This window comes from Odocoileus virginianus, chromosome 28 (genome assembly GCF_023699985.2).
Source record: "Odocoileus virginianus isolate 20LAN1187 ecotype Illinois chromosome 28, Ovbor_1.2, whole genome shotgun sequence".
In the NCBI taxonomy this organism is placed as follows: Eukaryota; Metazoa; Chordata; class Mammalia; order Artiodactyla; family Cervidae; genus Odocoileus; species Odocoileus virginianus.
The window spans coordinates 18,196,757-18,214,782 of record NC_069701.1 but is presented as its reverse complement, the minus strand read 5'-3'; the positions used below and the strand labels follow the sequence as shown (position 1 = coordinate 18,214,782).

At 36.6% G+C, this 18,026-nt stretch overlaps 1 protein-coding gene across 3 annotated transcripts in view; it reads left to right on the top strand.

Moving 5' to 3' along the window:
* Nucleotides 1-18,026, top strand: part of LUZP2 (leucine zipper protein 2) — a 478,324-nt gene that overhangs the window by 283,645 nt on the left and 176,653 nt on the right. The gene's annotated exons all lie outside the window — the stretch shown is intronic.

Sequence of the window (18,026 nt, the reverse complement as noted above, 5' to 3'; positions counted from 1 at the left end):
AAGGAATGAATGACATGTAAAATCAAGTGATTTCCATCATAAAAAGCCCAGAGAGATGAGAGGAGCCTCTTCTTTATGCCTGGAGAATATGTATGTGGTCCTCATACATACATACATACATACATACATACATACATACATATGTAAAAAAAATGGGCTTCTTTCTGATGCATATGGATGTTCCCTTTTCTTATGTTAATTTTTCTGATATCATTTTTCAGATAATTTTTCAAAAATAATGTTTCTGATATTAATTTCCCCTTGAGAACAACTCTTCCTTTTACTTTATCTTTGGAGAAACCCCTCCGCTTCTTTCAACTTAATTCTTCATTAACCCACAGAGCTAAAATGGTTTGTTCAGCACATGGCCCCATGTAGCTTATGGTAATTGCAGCTTAGCATGCTCAAAAAGAAAGATTTAGATTCTAGTATATTGGGAATTTCTCAGTATTATTCAGGAATTGATGTGAGAGCAAAATCAATGGTTATTTTTAAGCTGCATTTCTTGAACTATATTGATTTCTTAGCTTGAGAGTAGGGGACAGAATGTGTTATTTAAACATGTAGTTTTAAAGTGGAAAATGTATTCAATTCCCTATAATTAAACCCCTCACACAGTTTTTTGCAAGTGACATATCAATGGGTCTGTGACATTATTTCTGTAATTTAATTACAAAATGCTGTTATCGCAAACTTAAGTATAAGAATTTTAAATCAATCACTCATGTATTTTTAATTCTTACATTCAGGATTGTTTTTACTATCTCTAAAAATATTTTCTATATTGACTTTGATGCATCTGAAAGCAATTACAAAAATATATCTGAGATGATAACCAAAAGTTTTAATCAAGAGTTTAGCTTTAGGCATTTTGAAGAATAGTAAATTAGGTTTCCTAGCACATTAAGGCTTGCCTCTTGTGAGGAGTTTTAAAAAGCCATCAGCAATCAGTTTTATTTGATTCAGTAATGTAACTTTGTATAAATAAGAGTTGAGGATTGAGAGTATCTAGAAGATTCTTGCTTCTTTCTGATCATCTTTTAGCAGCTTAAAACAGTAACATTTCTTTTAATAAAGACAGAAGAGTTTCTGTTCATCCACCAGACCTCTTAGCCTCTACTTAGCTCGGTGAACTATCCTCCTAGAGGTTTTATATAGCTCTTCATCATGCATTTTCAAGTGCGTTATGCTCTGTGTATTATTAAAATAGCTTGTCAAAATGTTCTTTATAAAAACATGGTAGTGTTCTCAGTTTCCATCCCAGATGGAACAATTAGAGCCACAGGATAAAGTCCAGATTTACTTAAATTTTTAATAGCTAAGTGCAGTATAATGGATTAGGTGCGAAGTGGGAATGCTGAGGTCTCTACTGAGGGGTGAGATTGCTTTGTACATTTCTCTCCTCTTCTCTTTTTATTTCTAATAAATACATTATGACTTCTAGGAGCCCAAAACTTCCATTTACAAATAGGGTGATTGGGACATGTAAGCTCTAACATATTTTATTTTTTCAACTTTAACATTTTTTATCCCTCTGTTATTAACATCAATGAGGTAAAAATTAATTCTCCAGCAGTGAATGGTGGGATTAATGGAAGTGACTGTTTTTAAGCCGCTTAGAGCTTGATAAAGAAGATTTAAAACATATAGTCATGATAAATCAGGACAAGAGTTTGTAAAATTTAGTGGCACTTATTTTTATTTTTTATACCAGAAAAGTATTTTGATCTCATTAATAATACCAGCAGGTTTATTAGTGTTAATCTGGGCTATTAATATGGATTTCTCTGGTGGCTCAGACAGTAAAGAATCTACCTGCAATGCAGGAGACCTGGGTTTGATCCCTGGGTCAGGAACATCCCCTGGAGAAGGGAATGGCTACCCACTGCAGTATTCTTGCCTAGAGAATCCCATGGACAGAGAATCCTGGGCTACATTCCTTGGGGCCACAAAGAGACACAACTGAGTGACTAAGTATGCACACAGCGTGCTATTAATACATTCCCGCAAAATATGACAGTACAACAAAAATCTTGCCCCAACCAAAGATTGATTTTTAAAAAATTGATGCTGAGAAATCAAACATTTCGATTCAGAGTTTACTTCACCATTCGGTAATTTGGTAAGCACTGTGTTAAGTTCTTTACAAACATTTTCTCCCTTGGTTCTCGTGGCAACCACAGTAATAAGTACCCTCACTATTTTAACTTTTCAGTGCAGTGAGTAACAAAAGGACATGTAACTGATATAGTTTCTGAGTAAAGTTTTCTTTTCTCCCATAGCAGTATATTTTTTAGCACTTTATAACAATTATATTAGTGTTTCAGTTAAAACTGAGAAAGAACTGATTTTTAATATCCTAGCATATGCTTTCGGAGAAGGCAATGGCATCCTGCTCCAGTACTCTTGCCTGGAAAATCCCATGGACGGAGGAGCCTGGTAGGCTACAGTCCATGTGGTCTCTAAGAGTCAGACATGACTGAGCGACTGCACTTTCACTTTTCACTTTAATGCTTTGGAGAAGGAAATGACAACCCACTCCAGTATTCTTGCCTGGAGAATCCCAGGGGCGGAGGAGCCTGTTGGGCTGCCGTCTATGGGGTCGCACAGAGTTGGACAGACTGACGCGATTTAGTAGCAGCAGCAGCGTATGCTTTAAGACATAATCCCTGCGCTCAGGGATTACGTTTAAAAAGAGAAGTTCTTCCCAAATTACTTGAGTACGCTACAGCATAGTAGTTATGTGCTATAAGGTCAGATCTTTGGATTCACATTTGATGTTTGGTATATAATACCAAAGTAATAATACTTCCCTGACGACCATTTTCATTATCTGGTATATATTTTAATTATACATATTTTGTTGTAAGCAATAAATAAACATTACCAGTAATAATAATAAACTGAAAAGATTTATCAAAGTGTAATAACTAAGAGAGGAATGTCTTTAAAATTGTATTTCAAATTCTAACTGTGCCACTTACACCTTTATAACTAGGTATATATATGAAGGCATATAATGTCCCTAATGTGCAAATGAGGAACAGTCTGAGAGAGGTTATAAGGCAATAAAAATTATAGATGAATACATACAGAGTTGAAATCTGAAATCCAAATTTCAAAAGACCTTTTGGTCTTCAAAGCCCCCACACTTTTCAATTACAATATAGAGATTGAGCATACAAGATTTTGAAGAAAAAAGTTGATTCTACAAAATCGCTGAGGATGCTGTGAGATTCCGCCTCACTGGAGAAATCCATGAAGTGAGGGATGGATACCTTTTCAAGTCTACAGCACAGCATCCAGGCCTCTGTCAGCACAAACAGTATGTGACAGTTTTGTCCAACCACAGAGTGGAAAAAAAAAAATCCTTGTTCAAGAAATGGAATTAGCAAATGCATCACAATTTCTTGTGCTACTTATTTTCCTCCTCTAAGCAGAGGCCTGTCATACATTGTGTGATATTTTTATATGTTATGGACACATCTCCCAAGTCATTTTTCCAAATGTTTAGGTAATACAGTTTATTAGTAGGTTTTTCTGGTCCCTCCTGGCAGATTACACATGCTTACTGCATTAGTGCTTTAGAAGTAGTCAGGCATGGGCCGCATTGTATTCAAATAAAGATATGAAGGCCGTAGGCTAGAAAATTCCCCAAGGTCCTTGAGTGGCAGCAACTTAGCTCCTTAAAACAACTTTAGCTTCATTCCTTTAAATAGATTGTCAAAATGGAGTTAGCTGTCAGTGGCAAAAATTTCAAAAATCTTTGCAGACAGATGACAAGATGCATGATGTGTCTTGTAGGCAGATGATGATCACTTTGTGTCAGGAAGGCAGACAACAAAAGTGACTGCATCTTCAGGAAAATTCAGATAGAACAGTTTTTGTTTTGTTTTGTTTTGTGTTTTTGCCTTTGTGAGAGTGATTAAGCTTATTTAGCTAAGTTGAAAAATACCAGACACCTTTTATTTCTATGATGATATGAGCTATGAGGGAAGCCCTTTATTTCTATAGCCAAAAAATGGGATTTTTGAAATTGGCATAGTGCTGGGAGTTCTTATATCACATATACTTTAGGCTGTCATAACCACTATCCAATGTACAATTATTATAGAATTCTTCTCTGAATTAATTTGCATTAAAATATTTTTATATTTAAGAAATAAAACCTGAGACTTCAAGCGTTCCGTTTCTTAAAATAATGTGACAAGTTTGCAGAAATTATGTGGAAAATTTAGGAAAAGCTTTACTTTATCATTTATTTGTTCATTCAACAGATATTTACTCTAAGCTGACCATATATCATGATATATGTTAGGCAAGAAACGTTCCTTCTGCTTATCCTTATAGCTTCAACTTAAGGATCACTTTCACAGAAAGCCTTCTTTGGCCCTGTACTTGGTCTGACAACTGAAATGTATTATCATAAGCCCTTAATACTCAATCATGCATTTTGTTGTTATTACTACATGATGTCCATCCTTCCCAATTGTCTGTAACCTTGCAGTGATCAGGAGCCATAGTGGCTTTGTTAATTACCTTAACTCCAGTACTCAGACAGGAGTTCAGTATTTTTAAATTTGTTAAAAACGCATACGTGCAAATAATGAAAATGTGGAATAATATTAAATATAATGCCATTTTGTTAAGAAATATAATCGACATACAGAGCAGGCAAAACATGGGTGTCTGAGAATACAAAAAATCGTGGGAGAGGTAACTCAGATAAGACTTGTTTATTTCTGAGAAGGAAAGGTGAGGTAGATATAACAGGAAGTGAAAGAAAAGAGTCTGCCAGCACGGTGTATTTGGAAAACTATGACTAGAGCAGAGAGAGTGAGGTGTCAGGTACTAGGAATGATTCCAGATTCCGGGCAAGTTGTAGGAAGCAGCTTTTGAAGGGCTCTTGATTCCACCTAAAGAATTTCCAGTGTTTAATATATTTAAAGACTATATAGATATGTGTACTATATATATGTGTGTGTGTGTGTGTGTGTGTGTGTGTGAAATGCTGGAAATCCCTTATAACCTCAAAAAGTAAGTGAGAAAATGGTAGGATTCAATTTTTGTGTGAATAAAACACTCCTAAGGAATAACTACTTCTGGTCTCAAATATCCAAACACTTTTCACCTGGAATACATAGATGGTTTTAGTCACTTGTATATCTTTATTGACATCTATGCCCAGAAACTCTTATACATTTATAATAATGTCTGATGTTTCAAACTCTTCTCACTTTTTAAAAATTTTATCTAGAGTGCTCTGTTAATTCATCATCATGAGTTCCTTTTCAGATTTTACTTTTTACAGGCCATAAAACAATTACAGTACATAGTGTGATTCTCTCTGTTAATCAAATTCATATCACTTGCCTAGAAGCTACTTTCCTTTCACACAGTCATGAGAGATTTTTCTGTTTTTTTCTCACAATGACTTGTGAGGAAATGGTTACTTTTTAGTAAGCAACAGTATACATCAGAAAATTAAGTACAGTTGCTTAACATTGAGATGCTTCTACAGTAATAATTTTTGTCACAAAGTGTCTCTTTTTGTTCCTCTGAAAGAAAATAAATTATCAGCAGAAGACATTAAGTATAAAAATGAGAGTGACAATTCCCCCTTAATTTAGGTGTTAAATTAAAATTATTCATTCATTTATTGAGTGGACAGGAAAGCTTCGTGAAAGAGTCATGGCAACTGAGAGTAGGAATGGAACTGATTCACTCATTTGACATTTACTGAGTATTTGATATACACACGAGAAATACCAGTTTGTACCCCCAAGGAGCCTTCAGCCTAGTGAGACAGAAAGGAGAAACCTTTGAAATAAAGTGTGGAAATTATAATAAATGAATACACACAGTAGGAAGAGAACACAGCCTGTGGACTTTAGAGAAAGTTTCACCAGGGAGGTGGCATCAGCTTTGTCCTGGGCTTGCATGTTACAATAACCTACAGGTAATATACCAATATTACAAGAGTATTGAGTAGAGTTCCTTGTGTTATACAGTAGGACCTTGTTGATTATTTTATATATAATAGTATATATTAATCTGAAACTCTTATTTATCCCTCTCCCTGATTTTCCACCATTTTCTATGTCTGTGGGTATGTTTCTGTTTTGTATTAAGTTCATTTGTATCATTGTTTTAAATTCTTCGTGTAAGTGAGAGCATATGATATTTATCTTTGACTTACTTCACTACTTAGTATGATAATCATTAAATCCATCTATGTTGCTACAGATGGCATTATTTTACTTTTTCATGGCTGAGTAGCATATCAGTGTATGTATACACCACATCTTTATCCAGTCCTCTATATACATTTACATTGCTTGCATATCCTGACTATTGTAAATAGTGCTGTACTGAACATTGGGGTGCATGTATCTTTATGAATTATGATTTTCTTGGGATACATACCCAAGAGTAAGACTGCTGCATCCTATGGCAGCTCAGCTTTTTGAGTAACGCCCATACTGTTTTCCATAGTATGGAAATTCATATTCCCACCAATGGATTCCCTTTTTTCCACACCCTCTCCAGCATTTGTTGTTTGTCGTTTTTTTAATGATGGCCATTCTGACAGGTGTGAGGTGCTACCCCATTGTAGTTTTGATTTGCATTTCGCTAATAATTAGCAATGTTGAGCAGCTTTTCATGTACTTTTTTGGCCTTTCCTTGCAGAGCCTGGAAGGAAAGCACAGAAAAGAGCATGTCTGAGGCTAAGGATAAGTGGAAATGTGTGTTAGGTTTAGGAAGTGTGTGGGTCTTTGTGTGTTAGCAGAAGGGGACAGGATTAAGGAGTCTTACATGCTTAGTCACTTAGTCATGTCCAACTCTTTGTGGCTCTTTGGACTGTAGCCGACCAGGCTCCTCTATCCATGGGATTTCTTAGGCAAGGATATTGGCGTGGGTTGCCATTTTCTGCCTCAGGGATCAAATCTGTGTCTCCAATATTGCAGGCGGATTCTTTACCCACTGAACTATTGGGGAAGCCCTAGGAATCTTAGGAAAGGAATAAGAGATGAAAATAAGACGGTAGTTTAGAGCCAGAAGTGATGTAAAGCCACCAGACAGTTTAACATAAGGATGTACAGCATTTGGATTTTTTCTAAGGAGGGTAATGTCATACTTGCCTGGGAAGTGAACTAGGCAGAAAGGGAACTAGGGGTAAACTTAACTAAAATGAAAGTTAGGGGATTGGCAGTGATGAGAATAGTGAAAGAGAAGTTCTGAAAATCATTTCCAAGATGACTTTGGTGACTTGTAAAGGTAATCTTAGGGAAAATAGAGGCAAGAATAATTCAGAGACAGCTCAAATAATTGGATTGGAGGTGTGTTGTAATCCAAGACCAGAGGACAAATACTAAATTGAGCAAGTTGGAAACATTTACACAAGACAACCTGTGTGTTGTGAAAGCCATAGGATAATAAGATCTTAGAAGTTACATAAAACAACCTCCTTTTCAGATATTATAATCAAATCTATGACAGAGGAATCTTTTGAAGTTCAAAAATCAGTGTTAATTTCAGTGGAAGTTTTGAGCTTGGGAAAAAAATATGGATAATCAGATTCACATTCCACTTTGTGGCTAATAAATTGATTTCCAAAACAAATAGAAGTGTAGATGACCTTGAAATGCATTTCAGGCAGTGTTACAGGAATAATGGTTGATATAATTCACTGTTTCATATTTCAGGAAGATACTGTCTTAAGACAAAATTTTAGAAAGCAAATATAACATAGTACATAGATTGTTTTTGTAAATGTTTTCTTCTCTTGTGGGGCAGGGGATTATTTACCAATTGTTTGGCAAGGCTATTGCTCTCTTGCATTAATTAGCATTTTGAGATATGAGGCATACATAAATGTACACATTTCCCATCATTAACAAGTGCCAGAAACCCAGTGAATTTTCAATAGCTACTAGTAGAATTAATGTGTGCACACAGAATGAGTGAATTAGTCCAGTTCTGCAGATGCTATCTGCAGACCATTATATCAACAGCATCTTGAATTCTAAATGTGCTCAGTTGCTCAGTCATGGCAGACTCTTTGGGATCCTATCGACTGTAGTCCACCAAGCTCCTTTGTCCTTGGAATTTTCCAGGCAAGAGAGTTCTAAATACTGGTGCCTTATTAATTCATACCATGCTTGGCTTCCCTGGTGGAATCCGCCTGCCAGTGCAGGAGACACAAGAGACACAGGTTTTATCTTGGGTCGGGAAATCCCCTAGGATAGGAAATGGCCACCTGCTCCAGTGTTCTTGCCTGGAAAATTCCATGGACAGAGGAGCCTGGTGGGCTACAGTCCATGGGGTCCCAAGGAGTAGAGGAGTAGGACCTGACAGAGCAGACATGATCTTATGCTTTCGTTAACTATTTTATTAAGTTCATCACCACTTCAGCTGATATTATGCTTGGAACTTACCTTCTTATCCTACTATTCTTACACTCTGTTTGATCTTAGTTCTTGCTACTAAGCAGGAATTATTTTAGTAAACATGATAACATGATTTTTTTTTTTTTTCAGTTGCACCTTCTTGGTTGCAATTTTCTGTTTGCTACTGGCATCTGGGCCAGGGCGGGGGGGGGGGGGGGGGGGGGGGGGGGCTTTCAATGCTACCTTAAAACTTTCCAGACTATTCTCTTATACATAGTTAAAAAAAAAGAAAGAAAGAAAGAAAGAAACTCTAAGGTGAAAATAGCATATTTTCTGGTTCCTTGAAATGACAGTAACATGAGATTAGTTTTTAAAATGATGGAAACTACAGGTGAGTCACAGAGAAGTGTAGCAGACTGCAGAATTTACCAATGAGTTTCACTACACAGCACATGTTAAAAAATAATGACATTTTATGACAGCAGTGTCAATAAAGATATTTGAAATCTTGTGATTTAATTTAATAGCATAATACAAATTGCGGAGTCACTAACTTCTGTTCACATCTTGGTTTAACTGTGAATTTGTTATGCATTTATTGACAGATTATTTAATATCTCTCAAGATTTTTTGGTTTGGTTTTGTTGTGTTTCCTTTAAATAGTTAGGATAAGGTGTAACCTTTGTAGAGTTGTTATGAGGATTAAATACAAAAGCATTGTGTAAATTGCCTCATACAATATGGAACAGAGCAGATCCTCAGTGGTATTATTTTTCTCTTGAAAGATTATTTCCCTTACTGTAAAAGTCTGAAGTCAAATTATAATTTTCTTTCTTTCTCTTTTATTTCTATGATCTAGTCATATTTAAAACTGGCCTACATTTTCCTTCTGCCCAAATTTGAATAGAACCTAGGAGGCTTTTGTTGCTATTTTTAGCCTTCTGAACAATACACATGACATACATTTGTATACCATTCTTACATAGGCGTCCTTTCTTATCTATTTATGTATGTATCCTTTTATGGTATTATGGTATTCTTATCATAAGACTATGTGTGTGCATATTAGGTAAAAGACCTTCTTTTTTTCTGTTTTGCTTTATTGAAATGTAACTGACATACAAAGAACTGCACATGTATATTAAATATAGTTTCAGGAGTTTTAATCTATTGAGTTGGCCAAAAAGTTTGTTCAGGTTTTTCTGTAGCATCTTATTAAAAAAGTCAAATGAACATTTTGGCCAACCAATACACATAGACTCATGAAAGCATCTCCACAATCAAGGTCACAGACAAATTCCAAGGTCACAGACACCTTCCAACATTTTCATGTGCCCCCTCCTCTTTTTTATGGTAGGAACAGTTAGCATGAGCTCTACTCTCTTAGTTCATTTCCCTCTTGGCTCAGTTGGTAAAGAATCCACCTGCAGTGCAGGAGACCCCAGTTCAATTCCTGGGTTGGAAAGATCTGCTGGAGAAGGGATAGGCTACCCACTCCAGTATTCTTGGGCTTCCCTTGTGGCTCAGTTGGTAAAGAATCTGCCTGCAATGCGGGAGACCTGGGTTTGATCCCTGGGTTGGGAAGATCTCCTGGAGAAGGGAAAGGCTACCCACTCCAGTATTATGGCCTGGAGAATTCCATGAACTGTATAGTCCATGGGGTCACAAAGAGTCGGTGACTGAGTTACTTTCACTACTCTCTTAAGTTTTTAACTGCATTGTAAAACATTGTTGACTATAGAGATTACACTATACAGGAGATCCACAGAGCTAGTTATTCTTGCATAACTGAAACTTAATGTTCACCCATTGAACAACAACTTATTTCTCCCTCCCTTCCCCCAGCGCCTGATGGTTGCTGTTCTAGTATCTGATTCTATGAATTTGATTATTCAGATTCCTCATGTAAGAGTAATCATTCATTGTTTGTCCTTCTGTTACTTGCTTATTTCACTTAGCATGATGCTGTCAAGATACATCCATGTTATTGCAAATGGCAGGATTCAGTTCAGTTCAGTTCAATCGCTCAGTCATGTCCGACTCTTTGCAACCCCATGAATCGCAGCATGCCAGGCCTCCCTGTCCATCACAAACTCCCAGAGTTTACTCAAATTCATGCCCATCAAGTTGGTGATGCCATCCAGCCATCTCATCCTCTGTCGTCCCCTTCTCCTCCTGCCCCCAATCCCTCCAAGCATCAGGGTCTTTTCCAATGAGTCAACTCTTCGCATGAGGTGGCCAAAGTATTGGAGTTTCAGCTTCAACATCAGTCCCTCTAACGAACACCCAGGACTGATCTTCAGAATGGACTGGTTGGCAGGATTACCTTCTTTTTAAATCTGAATAATATTTTATTGTATTATATAACATTTTTTCTTTCTCCATTCATTTATCTATGAAATTTGATTTATTTTTATAACTTGTGAATACTGGGATGTACTTGAGAAGGTGGCTATCTGTTTGAGATCATTATTTTAATTATTTTGACTATCTAGAAGTGAGGTTGCTGGATCATGCAGTAGTTCTACTTTTAATTTTTTTGTGGCACATCCATACCATTTTTCATAGTGGCTATGTCATTTTATATCCCTAGTGACAATGTAGAAGAGTTCCAAATTCTTCACATTCTTACCAACAATTATTATCTTTTTTAATAGTTCTATCTTTTTATCCTCACTGGTGTGAATTATCTCATTGTGGCTTTGTTTTGTATTTCTCAATAATTTGCTTTTCTGATACTGAGTTGTATGAATCTTTACATATCTTAGTTATTAATCTCATGTCAGATATGGTTTGCAATTTCTTTTTCTCATTCTGTTATTTTCTTTGCTGTGTAGCAGCTACAGTAATTAAAACAGTATGCCTGTCTTTACAGGCATAAAGACAGACATATAAACCAAAAGAATGGAGTAGAGAGCCCAAAATTAAAGCTGCATGCATACAATCAATTAATATTTGACAAGAGAGATAAGAATACACAATGGGGAAAAGATAGTATCTTCAACAAATGATGTTGGAGAAACTAGATATCCATAGGCAAAAGAATGAAGGTGGGTCTGTATCTCACACCATACACCAATAAATTCAAAATGGATTAAAAACTTAAACATAAGATGTGAAAACTATAAAACTCCTTGAGTAAATCATAGAAGAAAAGCTTCTTGACCCTGATCTTGAAAATTATTTCTTGGAAATCACATCAAAAGCACAGTAAACCAAAGCAAAACAGACAACTGGGACTATGTCAAAGTGAAAGTTGTTTTGTTTATTTCCTAAGTGGCCTTCAAAGCGGAGTATCTCTTTACCCATTCCCCATTCTTTGTATTGGTTATTATTCTCTTAAGATCCTAAGTCTCAGGAAGTGTCTAATATTCCAGTGCTGTCTTCTCTTCACTAATGACTCTTATTCAATGGATGGTACTTTTTGTTATTATCTCACCATGTCCACTTCTCTGACTCATTATGACCCAGTGATGTTTTAAATCTAGGAAAGTACTTCTCCATATTGCTGCTTACCCATTTTTTGAGAAATAAATCTGTAAGCATGATTTAAAAAATAAATCCTATATTTAGGTGAATGGGTTTTACAGTATTTTTTTCTTTTCTCCATACATCTCACTCTCTCCTCCCCTCGCCCCATGTCCATAAATCTATACTCTATGTCTGTTTCTCCATTGCTGCCCTTAGATAAATTCTTCAGTAACATTTTTCTAGATTCCGTATATATGTGTTAGAATACGGTATTTATTTTTCTCTTTCTGACTTACTTCACTCTGTATAATAGGTTCTAGGTTCATTCACCTCATCAGAACTGACTCAAATGTGTTCCTTTTTATGGCCAAGTAATATTCCATTGTGTATAAATACCACTACTTCTTTATCCTTTCATCTGTATATGGACATCTAGGTTGCTTCCATGTTCTAGCTATTGTAAATAGTGCTGCAATGAACAGTGGATACATGTGCCTTTTTCAATTTTGGTTTCCTCTGAGTATATGCCTAGGAGTGGGAATACTGGGACATATGGTGGTTTTATTCCTAGTTTTTAAGCAGTCTCCATACCGTCTTGATGACTGGCTATATCAATTCACATTCCTACCAACAGTGCAAGAGCATTCCCTTTTCTCCACACCCTCTCCAGCATTTATTGTTTGTAGACAATAAATGATGATGCCCATTCTGATGCCCATTCTGACTGGTATGAGGTGATATCTCATTGTAGTTTTGAATTGCATTTCTCTAATAACGAGCGATGTTGAGCATCTTTTCATGTGTTTGTTTGCCATCTGTGTGTCTTCTTTGGAGAAATGTCTGTTTAGGTCTTTTCCCCACTTTTTGATTGGGTTGTTTGTTTTTCTGGTATTGAGTTGTATGAGCTGCTTGTGTAATTTGGAAATTAATCCTTTGTCAGTTATTTCATTTGCTATTGTTTTTTCCAATTCTGAGGGTTGTCTTTTCACTTTCCTTATAGTTTGTTTGCTGTTCAAAAGCTTTTAAGTTTAATCAGGTCCAGATGGTCAAGCTGGTTCTAGAAAAGGCAGAAGAACCAGAGATCAAATTGCCAATATCCGCTGGATCATCAAAAAAGCAAGAGAGTTCCAGAAAAACATCTATTTCTGCTTTATTGACTATTCCAAAGCCATTAACTGTGTGGATCACAATAAACTGTGGAAAATTCTGAAAGAGATGGGAATACCAGACCACCTGACCTGCCTCTTGAGAGACCTGTATACAGGTCAGGAAGCAACAGTTAGAATTGGACATGGAACAACAGACTGGTTCCAAATAACAAAAGGAGTACATCAAGGCTGTATATTGTCACCCTAATTATTTAACTTATATGCAGAGTACATCATGAGAAATGCTGGGCTGGAAGAAGCACAAACTGGAATTAAGATTGCCGGGAGAAATATCAACAACCTCAGCTATGCAGATGATACCACCCTGATGGCAGAAAGTGAAGAGGAACTAAAGAGCCTCTTGATGAAGGTGAAAGAGGAGAGTGAAAAAGTTGGCTTAAAGCTCAACGTTCAGAAAACTAAGATCATGGCTTCTGGTCCTATCACTTCATGGCAAATGGATGGGGAAACAGTGGCTGACTTTATTTTTGGGGGCTCCAAAATCACTGCAGATGGTGACTGCAGCCATGAAATTAAAAGACGCTTACTCCTTGGAAGGAAAGTTATGACCAACCTAGACAGCATATTAAAAAGCAGAGACATTGCTTTGTCAACAAAGGTCTGTCTGGTTAAGGCTGTGGTTTTTCCAATGGTCAGGTATGGATGTGAGAGTTGGACGGTGAAGAAAGCTGAACGTCAAAGAATTGATGATTTTAAACTGTGGTGTTGTAGAAGACTCTTGAGAGTCCTTTGGACTACAAGGAGAGCCAACCAGTCAATCCTAAAGGAGATCAGTCCTGGGTTTCATTGGAAGGACTAATGTTGAAGCTGTAACTCCAGTACTTTGCCCGCCTGATGTGAAGAACCAACTCATTTGAAAAGAACCTGATGCTGGGAAAGATTGAGGGCAGGAGAAGGGGACAACAGAGGATAAGATGGTTGGATGACATCACCGACTCAATAGACAGGGGCTTGGTGAACTCTGGGTGTTGATGATGGGCAGGGAGTTCTGACGTGCTGTGGTTCATGGGGTCACAAAGAGTCAGACACTTTGAGTGAGTGAACTGAACTATACTGAATCATAAATGGATGCTGAATTTTGTCAGTGGCTTCTTATGCCTCTATTGAGATTATCATATGATTTTTATGTTTCAGTTTGTTAATATGGTATATCACATTGATCAATTTGCATATATTGAAGAATCCTTGTATCCCTGGAATAAACCCAACTTGATCGTGGTGTACAAACTTTTCAATGTGTTGCTAAATTCTGTTTGCAAAAATTTTGTTGAGGATTTTTACATCTGTCTTCATCAGTGATATTGGCTTGTAGTTTTCGTTTTTTGTGTTGTCTTTGTCTGATTTTGGCATCAGGGTGATGGTGGCCTCGTAGAATGAGTTTGAAAGTGTTCCTTTCTCTGCAGTTTTTCGAAAGAGTTTTAGAAGGATAGGCATTAGCTCTTCTGCAAATGTTTGATAGAATCCTCATGTGAAGCCATCTGGTCCAGGGCTTTTGTTTTGGGGGAGATTTTTGATTACAGCTTCAATTTCAGTATTTGTAATGGATTGTTCATAATTTCTATTTCTTCCTGGTTCAGTCTTGGAATGTTGAAATTTTCTAAGAATCTGTCCATTTCTTCCACGTTATCCATTTTATTGACATACAGTTGTCCATAATAGTCTCTTATAATCCTTTGTATTTCTGCATTGTCTGTTAAAACCTCTCTTTTTCATTTCTAAATTTTGGCGATTTGATTTGTCCTTTTTTTTTTCTTGATGAGTCTGGCTAAAGGCTTGTCAATTTTATCTTCTCAAAGAACCAGCTTTTAGTTTTATTTAACATTAGTATCATTTCTTTCATTTCTTTTTAATGTATTTCTGCTCAGATCTTTATGATTTCTTTCCTTCTACTGATTTTGGGGCTTTTTGGTTCTTTTTCCAGTTGTTTTAGGTGTAAAGTTAGGTTGTCTGTTTGATGTTTTTCTTGTTTCTTGAGGTAGGATTGTTTTGCTATAAACTTCTCTCTTAGAATTGCTTTTACTGCATCCCAAAGTTTTTGAGTTGTGTTTTCATTGTCATTTGTTTCTAGAAATCTGATTTCCCTTTTGATTTCTTCGGTAACCTGTTGGTTATTTAGAAACATGTGTTTAATCTCCATGTGTTTGTGTTTTTTACTGTTTTTTTTCCCTTGTATTTGATATCTAGTCTCATAGTGTTGTGGCTGGAGAAGATGCTTGATATGATTTCAATTTTCTTATATTTACTGAGGTTTGATTTGTGACCCAAGATGTGGTCTATCTCGGAGAATCTTTCATTTGTACTTGAGAAGAAGGTGTATTCTTCTACATTTGGATGGAATGTCCTGAAGATATCAATGAGATCCATCTCATCTAATATATTATTTTAAGACTTGTGTTTCCTTATTACTTTTCTGTTTTGATGACCTGTCCATTGGGTGAATGGGTTAAAGTCTCCTCCTATTATTGTGTTACTGTCAATTTCTCTTTTTATGTCTGTTAGTGTTTGTCTTAAGTATTGAGGTGCTCTGTGCTGGGTGCATAGACATTTATAATTGCTATATCTTCCTCTTGTATTGATTCCTTGATCATTATGTAGTGTCCTTCCTTATCTCTTGTAATCTCCTATATTTTAAGGTCTATTTTATCTGATATGACGATTGCTACTCCAGCTTTCTTTTGCTTCACATTTGCATGGAACATATTTTTCCATCCTCTCATATTCACACTATATGTGTCTTTAGGTCTGAAGTGGGTTTCTTGTAGACAGCATATATATGGGTCTTCTTTGTGTATCCATTCAGCCTGTCTGTTGGAGAAGGCAACGGCACCCCACTCCAGTCCTCTTGCCTGGAAAATCCCATGGACAGAGGAGCCTGGTGGGCTGCGGTCCATGGGGTCGCGAAGAGTCAGACAAAACTGAGTGACTTCACTTTCACTTTTCACTTTCATGCATTGGAGAAGGAAATGGCAACCCACTGCAGTGTTCTTGCCTGGAGAATCCCAGGGATGGCGGAGCCTGGTGGGCTGCCGTCTATGGGGTCACACAGAGTCGTGCACAACTGAAGTGACTTAGCAGCAGCAGCCTGTCTGTGTCTTTTGGTTGGAACATTTACTCTATTTACTTTTAAAGTGATTACTAATATATATGTTCCTATTGCTATGTTCTTAATTGTTTGGGGTTGATTTTGTAGATCTTTTTTCTTCTCTTGTATTTCTTGACTATATAAGTCCCTTTAACATTTGTTGTAAAGCTGTTTTGGTGGTACTGAATTTTCTTAACTTTTGCTTGTCTGAAAAGCTTTTTATTTCTCTCTCCATCAATTTTGAATGAGATCCTTGCCAGGTACAGTAATCTTGATTGTAGACTTTTTCCATTTCAGTATTTTAAATATATCCTGCCATTACCTTCGGGCCTGAAGTTTCGCTGAAAGATCAGCTGTTAAACATATGGGGTTTTCCTTGTATGTTACTTGTTGTTTCTCCCTTGCTGCTTTTAATAATCTTTCTTTGTGTTTAGTCTTTGTTAGTTTGATTAGTATGTGTCTTGGTGTGTTTATCCTTGGGTTTATCCTGTATAGGACTCTTTGTACCTCTTGAACTTGTTGACTATTTCCTTCTCCATGTTGTGGAAATTTTCAACTATAATCTCTTCAAACATTTTCTCATACCCTTTCTTTTTCTCTTCTTCTTCTAGGACCCCTATAATTTGAATGTTGGTACGTTTGATATTGTCCCAGAAACTATCCTCAGTTCTTTTCATCCTTTTTACTTCATTCTGCTCTTCAGATGTTATTTCCACCATTTTATCTTCCAGCTTATTGCTTTGTTCTTCTGCTTCAGATATTCTGCTATTGATTCCTTCTAGATTATTTGTAATTTCAGGAGTTCTGTTGTTTGTATGTTTATTCTTTAATTATCTGGGTCTTTTTAAATTGATTTTTGCATTTTCTCCATTCTGTTTTCAAGCTTTTTGGTCATCTTTACTATCATTATTCTGAATTCTTTTCCAGGTAGTTTGCCTATTTCCTCTTCATTTATTTGGACTTCTCTGTTTCTAGTTTGTTCCTTTATTTATGTAGTATTTCTCTGCCTTTTCATTTTTTTCTTTTTAACTTATTATGTTTAAGGTCTCCTTTTCCCAGGCTTCAAGGTTGAATTCTTTCTTCCTTTTGGTTTCTACCCTTCTAATGTTGGTACAGTGGTTTGTGTAAGTTTCTTATAGGGTGAGATTATGTTTGTTTGTTTTTCCTCTGATGGGCAAGGCTCAGTGAGGTGGTAATCCTGTCTGCTGATGATTGGGGTTGTATTTTTGTTTTGTTTGTTGTTTAGATGAGGCATCCTACACAGGGTGCTACTGGTGGCTGGTGATGCCAGGTCTTGTACTCAAGTGGTTTCCTTGGTGTGAGTTCTCACTATTTGATACTCCCTAGGGTTAGTTCTTTGCTCCCACTCCAGAGGTGCAGGACTTGATCTCTTTTCAGCAGCTGAGCCGTAGGAGCTGCAGTCCAGTCCCTCGTGGCAGAATGAATGCCGAAGTCTGCAAGAATACTGCTGGGTGGGCACAGAGGGCACCTGCGGACCTGTCTGCAACCTCAGGCCAAGTAGCAATAATTCTTGGAGCAGTCCATTCACTGGAAAATTCCTCCTGGGTCACAGCCTCTTCAGTAGTTTTAGTGATTGTTCATATATCCTAAAATTATTATTTTCCTGTGTGTTAGCTTAAAAAATTTGTGTTATTAAATCCTTTCATTTCCCCTTATTTCCTTTAAGTAAAGTCAATATTAAATATTCTTTATTTGTTGTACAAATATGGTCACAATCATTTTTTATTCAGCAAAAATTTTTATATCATTTCAATAGACATCAGAAACCCTTCTAGAGTTAGTAATACAATAAGGACTAGCTAGATAATATTTCTGTCCTTCTGGGGCTCTTGTTGAAACAAGACAGTCAAATAGAGATAAATGCTGTGACGTTAATAGAGCCAGGTTATAGAG